The 8783-nt window shown below is 40.8% G+C and overlaps 1 long non-coding RNA gene across 1 annotated transcript; it reads left to right on the forward strand.

The window, feature by feature from the left end:
• Window positions 1-95: 95 nt before the first annotated feature.
• On the forward strand, window positions 96-7598 carry LOC142055816 (uncharacterized). The gene is made up of 3 exons (XR_012660069.1): window positions 96-170; window positions 1107-1187; window positions 3614-7598. It is a non-coding gene; the product is annotated as an uncharacterized LOC142055816 (long non-coding RNA).
• The last annotated feature ends 1185 nt before the right edge of the window (window positions 7599-8783 follow it).

An 8783-nucleotide genomic window follows, 5' to 3' on the forward strand; every position in this document is an offset into this window, starting at 1 on the left:
GCTATAAACTATGCTGATGTCTGATTGCTCTGAACATTCTAATTTTATTATCTAACACTACTTTCTGCTTGTCTTTTTGCTTGTTGTCCCTCTAGTCGTGAATTTTTAGCCCACCCAGCTTGACTGAGCATTTCTGTCTGGAAGCATCTTGGGAACAGCTTTCTTCTGAGGTACCTGGTACTAGCTGCTTTTGCTTGAGCATCCTAGAAATTCAGAGGTCTTCTTGACTTCAAACATATGAGAGCTACAGCACTCAGATAAACTGTAGCTTTAGAGATGAATAATCAGCAGCTTACAAGAATTTTTCACTGAGATTCCCTGTGATCCTGTGTTGCTGTTGTTTTGTTTTACTATTTCTAAATACTGTGTTATGGATCAGCTCCTACAAATTATTTAGAGGCGTCCTCTAGACTAGGCCTTTGTCCAGCTTTAAAGATAGTTTTCAGGGTTTCATTAGGTCATCAGATAACTGCTTATTGTGAGTCTAAGTCACTGAGACTTAAGTGATGCAGAGAACCTAGGTAACTTGCAAAAGCTGAGGGTGTCCAAGTTGTTGCGGTCTGGCCCATAACTGTCCTGAGAAGGAGTTAAATATTACATGGAGCTGGGAATCCCCCATGTCTGAGTTCTGCACAAAGATATTAGATATCATCACAAATGCTTGTTTTTCCAAAAATTCAAACACCCTTCTGACCTCTCTAATTTTCTGATATAAACTAAGAATCTTTTCACTATAATCTGAGTCAAGTATCAGTTCCAGAAAGCCATCACTATGCATTATAGGCACTTATGCACATTAGAAAAAAAACAAAACAAGCAAGCTACCACTTTCAAGGACTAATGCTATGAAGCATTTTATGGGTGGTCTGTAAGTGGACAGAATGTTGCACTAATGTGTGGCCGACTGCATGGCAATTAAGCTTAATTAGGGAAGGTTTTGAAAAAGACAGATGAAAGTAAATTATGGGAATGAAAGCAAGTGCGCTTTTGGGGATCACACTCTGCCATGCTAGTGAAGCAGTGAAGCATTGTTAAAAATGTCCCCTGTCTGTCACATTCTGATGCACATCCAACAGTTTGTCAAACCAAGCATTTTTCTCTACAAGGAAGAATCTCTTAGGAGCACATTCTTCACCCAGACTCTGCTGAACTCACTGGTTTCTTGAGGAGACAGCTGTGCTTCCATGGTAAGAGCGGCAGATGATCCTTAATACGCGACCATCCAGTTTAGTTTAGTATTTCCTCTTTTCTACATGGAGTAGCAGAGGTAATGATGAATGTGAATTTTTATTTTCACGTGTGTGCTGGGGGAGTTTTTACACAATTTCATATTTTTAATGCTTTCTCAGATTTACAGCTGAGCATCCCATACAGAACATCTGATTTTATTTCAAGTGATTTTTCCCTGGTGAGAAGACCCTGGTAAGCAGGCTTGGAGCAGTTCCCAGGCTTCCATGCTACATGGTTTGAGGGCGTCCCATCAAACAGGCTCTTTCAGAGCAGAGGGCTTTGGGGTTTCAGTACTCAGAGACAGACTGTTTCAGAGCTAGGTGCCTATTCCCTCTCCTAGAGAATTTTAAAGGAAACAAAATTTAACACAATGAAATACTCAATGAAACAGAATTGCTTTTTTCTCTGCTCTGGAGTAGATGGTTGTTACTGCAGGCACCATAATAGTATGCTATGTTATATTGGATTTCATTAAATTATGGAAAATAATTAAGTAGAAAAGCAGTATACCAGTGTCTGGTATTGCTTTCCACCAGGACACTGGGATGCTTTTCTTTTTCCTAATGAACTTTTTGTGTCCGAGATGAAATACAGATTCTGTGGACAATTTATTAAGAAAAACACCAGTTTCATGTGAGCAGCTTTTAGACCAATAGGGAATTTATATGTGGAAATCATATATGGGTATAGGGAAACACCTCATAAAAAGAATGACTACGTGGTCAGCAGCTGTAATTTATGTGCATTCTTTTTTAATAAAAAAATGTGTGTTCAGACCAATCTTTTCTTCTTTTATTGCAGCTCAGCAAGGTAGACTCAACTGTAGTTGTTTAACCCTCTGACTTACTTTGTTTTGTTCTTGAAAAAAGAAAGGTAAAATCACCACTCTGTGTTTTCTGTTACGAACCTTACCCGTATGTGAAAGGTGCAGTAAGGACACCCTTCTCCACTGAAGGAAGCTGAAATAAGTGTTGATGAAAATATCACAAATAAAAGACCGTGTTAAAAATTACAAAAGAGAGACAATAGGATGCCAAACATAAAAAAGATGCTAGTTCTGGGATTTGATTGCTGAGCTTGAACAGCTGTGCACAGGTAATCCAGATATACCTCCTTATGCCTAAACTCTGTGTGTCAGGGAAATGTTTGTCTGCGCAAACAGAGGTGCAAAATTTGCAAATGTGTGTGTCCATAAGTGACAATTTCCTACAGGTCAAATTTTGTGGAATTAATCCATTTAAAAATTATATTCCTAGAAAGGATTATCTAATCAAACCTCTAGACGGGAAGCTCATGTTTAGAACAATGCTATTTCTGAAGAGAGAACCCATCAGCCAGGGAACCTTACTCAGATCCCTTACTTGCCTCCACATCTGTAACAGGAAAGTGAAGGCTCAGCTGAAAGGTTGCTGGTACATGAGGTAATGAGAAACTCCAGGGTGTGCCTGGATCTGTGGTAACATGACACTTATGAGGCGAGCTGGCACAGTCTCCTTGGCAGAGTTGTTACAAGCCCTCCAAAGACTCATTCTTTCATGGAGATGATTAGATGTTGGGGGAACCCTGATGTAGTTATGCAGCAGTAGGTGAACAAGTCACTTTGCAGCTAAAAGCCTAAAACCAGCATTTATTACTTCCTGTTAGGGCACAGAAACATCACTCATCTGTCATTTTGATGATAGCCACTCTCCTTTCATCTTCTTCGTATTCCTGAACCGCTCTGCCCTACACATCTTTTACGCATGCTGTAAATGCTCCCCTCTGGCAGGTTTCCCAAGATCTGCAGTATTCCTGCTGACACCTTCTGCAGCGCCCAGACCTCTGGGAGTCCCTGGGACCGGCTCCGAAGGGAATCCTCCAAGTCAAATAAATTAGGGCAAAGGCTGGCATTCAGCTTTTGTTCAGTTAATGTCAAGGAGAATTCACCTGGATTGATACTGGGTACTTAACAGGAACCTACAAGGCATCAGGATTTGGCCTTCTATGATTTGGATACTTTAAAAATTATAGCTTATGCCAGAATGCTGCAATGTTATGTGTTGGAAGAGCAAAGGGAAAACAAATTTTTGCAGCTCTCGGAGGCCTATGACAGCAGCTGGAGCTCTCTACTCTCCCCGCACTACAAGCCTTCATGAGGCTTTAAAGCCAGAGAAATCAAAGCATATGAAAAGGACCTGCCAAAATAATACACTAACGGAGCAAACAAGTCCATTATTCCTGGTTTTCTGGGAGACACATTTCAGTCTGTATGTACTATATTCCTGCAAGAGATGTCCAATATTTACAGGTGAGGAACTCGGGCTTACTGGTTTTCTTGGATTCCTTTCTAACTTGCCCTTGTTTCTTTTTTCCCCACCTCCTTCCATCTTTTGTGTTTTTCTAGAGTCAATGCCCACAGCAACCCCCTGTTTGAGATCCAGGAGTGATCCTTCACCACAGGAATAAGGCAGACTTCGGCAACAGCTGCTGAAATGCCAAGATCACACGTTTCCAGCACCCTGCCCTGCCAGTGGTGGGAGGAAACTCCAGTTTATGTTAATAAGGTGTGGAGGGTGGCCAAAATATTTTGAGTTTTCCGGCTCGAAAAGGTAATGAAGCTACCTCTGTCTCGGTACACTGGCATGGGAGCAAACTAAACAACTGGGAAACGTGTTTCAAAGGAAAAATACAGAGCACAAACTCCCTGGGTTTCACACTTCCACTGAGGCCTGAGCTTTGCCTCTTTCCACCTTTTTTCCAGGCTGGCTGCTCCCCTTCTCACAAAAAGAGGGATGGATGGGGGAGGGTGAGAGGGCTGCTTCTACGGATTAGCTTCAGGCAGCTCTCTCCAGACTGAAAGTTACACTTGAAAGCATTTCTTAGTTTATACCAAAATAATGAATTGTTTAGTATGTAAAGTAAACCCAGAAAGTTATTCCCATAAATCTGGTTTAAAATCTACCTATTTATTAGCTCTGAGCAAAAGAAACCTCCACACTGCTGTGAGCATGGTCAGATTCTTTGGGCTCGCTTCAAAAGCTCGCTCTTTTTGTCCTTCCTCTCTGACCTCCTCCCTGCTAGTCCCAGGATGAAAAGCAAGCCAAAGATCTGCTGAGAAATGGGCCGAGCCACTGCTGACCTTTGCAAATCCAATTTCTTCAAAGTGAGAGCTAATCGACGTGTTCCCACGCTGTGTATTGCTGAAACGTACGATGCAATTCAAGGAATGAATTCACCATGGTGCAATCTCATTTTGAATCCAGTTTTCTTGCTATGTGTCAGAGGGTGAAGGAGGCAGAGTGTGGTACAAGTTACAAACAGCAGTCACACACAAGTTTCACAAACCACATGTCTGTCTTTGAAAGATTTTGTACTTTGGAAGTGTTCTTTCCATTAAAATTGAAAATGCATTAGCGTGTCCTGTCCCCCCCCCCTCCATTCTACCTTCCCCCCACCTCAAAACCAGAGAGGCATTTTGTAGTGATTTAAAAGAAAAATAAGCCAATGAGGGTTTGTACTGAAAAATCTCCAAATAGAAAAAAATATATCTCTGGGGCTATTATCTGATGTGTAACTGAGGTGCCTCTCTGGGGAGATTTGTGTGCACAGGAGAGGTAGGTAAATGGGAGGGTGATACAGGAAGAGCTTTAAAATTAATATTTAAAATGCAGATTCTCTCTCTCACTTTGCGTATCAGATTTGGTATGAGTGTTATTCCTGTTTTACAGCAGTGAGAGCAGTCCTCTCTCTGCGAAGTTTTGCAATCTCTGCTAGGTACCATAGGTGTGCCTGCAGAATCCATGCAGGAAAAGCATATTGGCATTCCTAAGCTAAATCTTATAATCTTGTTTCAACAGGTGCGTGGAGACTGGCCCCCTCCCTCTGTTTTCCAGAAGGAGCTGCTGTTTGTTTTCTGCACAGCTGGCCAAGCCTGGCCTGACCCCAGCAGCCCGTAGCCTGATACACCCAACGTGAGCGAGTAGCAATGCACTGAAGCCTGCTTACGTGCCCCAAGTGGTGCCTGTTTGTGTAATGCTGTCACTTTTTGTCTGGGGCAAAAGGGATGGGAGAGGACTCTCATTGCTCATTTAACTGCTGTGGAACATATGTCAGGGGTAGCACATCTCAAGCCATTTCGTCAGCACCAGAGAGAGGAGCTATGTCATTCCCAGTGTGGGGCTGGGTTCAGTGTGCCTCTCCTGGGAGGTCACCTCTCCAGCTGGGAAGCCGTGGCATGGCAGACAGCCGCCAGGCTGTTCCACATTTGGTGCCTTACACAAACCTCCCAGCATACGGCACATCCTGCCGGTTTGGTCGTATAGCAGAACCAGAGATATTGCGACCTATTTATTCATTTCACTGTCGTCTTTATTGCACAAGTGTAATTCCATTAGAGCTGATGTAATGGAGAATCAGGCCCTTGGGCTAAACTATGCTCTGGCTGTGTAAGCTGAAGACTTTCAGAGGAAGCCTCAATGCTCTCATTTTCTAGCTGTCCTTAGCAAGGCAAATGAAAATATATCATTGTTCTCAAGATTGCTGAATGAAGCAAGTCCTTCTTAAAATTTTATTTCCATGACCATGAATAGTAAATTTCATCCATTCATGACTGGTTTATAAAAGAGTTTGCTAATTAACCAGATGTGGAGTACTTTCTTTCTCAGCAAGTATTGCAATAAGAGAATTGTTTGTGTTTTTATTACTTTCTCAATATTTTTGTTATTCTCTTTCCCCAAGACATGATTAGATTTTCCAGTCTTCTGGACATCAAAGATCTTGGAGAAAATATTGTATAAACTGGATAGGTAACAGCTGTTACCAGATGGATTTAGTGGTGGAAAGGGGAGAGGGCTAATTTGTTTTATGTGCTTCCTCCCACTGCTGGCACCTTTCACTGTGGCACACTGTTCCTGTCCTGTGACAGGGAATATCTTTGCACAGAGGGAGCCCTTGTCCACAGGATTACACCTACCTTTGGGTTTTGCTGCTGTTTATAAGTAACTTTTTCAAATGTCTTCATCATAGCTCTTTTACCCAGTAGTTTATTAGAGAGAAAAGAATAGGAGAGAAGGCCTAACTGTGCTAGTTAATAGCACTGCTGACACATTGTCATTTCTGACCTTTTCAAGTCAAAAGTTTTGTTTGCTCCACTTCTGGATATATCAGGACACTTTAAATTGGATTTATTTCTGTATAATTAAAAAATGTACAGTGAATTCCCCAAGAAATGTCACACAGGACTGAAGCAGAGTTTCAGCTTGAATAAAAACTGCTATATCTCTGCTGCACCCTCTCATTTAACATGGGAATGAACATTTGCATAAATACTCTTTATTTCCTCATCTGATGTAAAATTTCTTGTGTTCCTCTTTTAGATTATTCACTGTTTAGGAAAGATCTTGGAGGGAAAATGGTGATTTGTAGTATTGCGAAGTATTAGATGGTAAAACAGATTGTGTACGTGTGTAACAACAGGATTTTTGCCTATTACTATGCCAGCAATATCTGATCCCATTCAGATAACAGTAAAGCAACCCTTCTCCTCTTTCTTATTTTAGGTTTGATCTGCTTGCTTTCACATTTGCATGTTGTGTTTTTAAGTACCAACCCTCACGTTCTTCAAGCTTCAGCAAAAGGCAGCACTTTCAAAATATATTGCCTGTAAAAAAGGTCCTATGAATATTCTAAGACATCCCATCTGATCTAAAAATTTAAGAGGGGCTGGTGGCCTCTTAATCTAGTTACCTCCTTCCTGAGGTAGCATAAATTAATACTTTTGCTCCTTCCCTGCTCTGAGCAACATCAGAAGCCATTGCCATTGCAGGAGAGGAGACTCTGCCTTCACCCAGTCCGTGAGGATCCTCAGACCTTTGCAAAAGTGCTCAGATTCTCACAGAGTTTGAGCCTTTTCTGAAAGCTGGCCTGGGGGCATTGGGCACCTCATCTGGAAGAACACCACTGGAGCAGATACTCCTTGTCAAAGGCAGCTGGCCTGCTGTCAAAAGAATGCATCCTGGCTGGAGAAGGACAGAACAGCAGCCATGTCCGAAAAAACAACTCTAATGTGATTTTGGTTTTTTTCATTATGCTCTAGGCCTTAATTAATTTCAGACTTTCTTCCTCCATCTCCTTTATTTGCTCCCTGACTACTGCTCTATATATTTAAAGCAAATGACCCCAAAAAGAGAGGAAGTCCTTTTGAAAGAGCTACCGAGCTTTTATGCTAAGCCCAGAGTAATTTTTTCTGCACAACCGGTAGAGAAATGAGAACAGCTCTGCCAGCTTCAAAACTAATTTCTCCATCTTTAGTGAGAGTTTAGACTGCAGTAAAAATGAAATTTCAAGGCCAAAGGCAAAACTACATAGGAGGCTCACAGGCGAGGTGGGCAGTTTGCTGCAGGAGCAGGGAAGTAAGATTATCCATTGGTCCACTTGTAGTGAGAATTTGCCATTCAGCTGGCACTGTAAACACACCAAAGACGTTTTATCACAAAGAAGTCTGAAAAGGTGTCAAAAAGGTTTGCAATTATGAAGGAGCAGGCAGGTATTAAATTCCAGAAAAAAAACTGCTATGATAATTATTTTCCTTTTTGTTCATTTTTTCTGATTATAGTCCAGAGCCAAAAATATTTCAGCAGCTTGCAAAGCTGGAAGCTAACCACGTTATCAAAATGGGCTCCAGCTCACTGAGGGGTGGCAAGAAATATGCTTTTTTTCTTCAGAATGTTGTTAATAGTCTTGTATTTCTTGCTAGCTTATTAAAACTTTGATTTGATTTGAGAAAAAGGTGTTTAATTGAGGAAGATCCTTGATTTTTTTTCTTTGAAAAAAACAAGTTTGCTGTCTACAGTTCGTACAAATAGTGAGAGGAAGAGATGTCTGACTAATAATGAAAGTTATGGTGAATCTAGATTGCAGTCCCTGTTTTACACATAGCTCTTTCCATATTTCAAATTAGGACCTGTGCAGGTGAATGTCACCCTAACAGCCTACTTACACTGAAAAATTACTCCTGTTATCTCAGGTTCCCCAGGTCCTGTACTAATGCACACAAAATTAAGCACACTTAGTACTTATACGTTGGCAAAGACCAGTGTAAATCACAACCTATTAATGATATGTTAAACAGGACAGTCTCTCGCATCCAGAAGAGATCTTGTTGGTAAGCCTAAGAATCAGAAGGACCTTGTGCAAGTGGTCATAGCAAAAGATTGCCGAGCTATAAAAGCAATCTAAAATTCAGGTACAGTATCTCACAGAGTACTGTAATTCTTAAAGTGAGATTTTTGAGCTTGTGCTCAGGCTTGTAAAGGTAGCGTATGTCAAGTTAAAGCTACATGAAATATATATGAAAATATATTTTAATATATTTTATATATTTTAATATATTCATATATATACATGAAAATATATTTTGCTTTGCTCTACAAGCTGTTTGCACAGGAGTTACAAGCCTAAGTTATCAGTGCACTCTTGATAGACATTGCAGTCATTATTTTTACTACTTCATTATCATTTATTTGGAGCTCTGCAGTGACAGTAATAATAATAATAAAAAAAAAATCTTTAGCTTG

Source organism: Phalacrocorax aristotelis, chromosome 3, assembly GCF_949628215.1.
Source record: "Phalacrocorax aristotelis chromosome 3, bGulAri2.1, whole genome shotgun sequence".
In the NCBI taxonomy this organism is placed as follows: domain Eukaryota; kingdom Metazoa; phylum Chordata; class Aves; order Suliformes; family Phalacrocoracidae; genus Phalacrocorax; species Phalacrocorax aristotelis.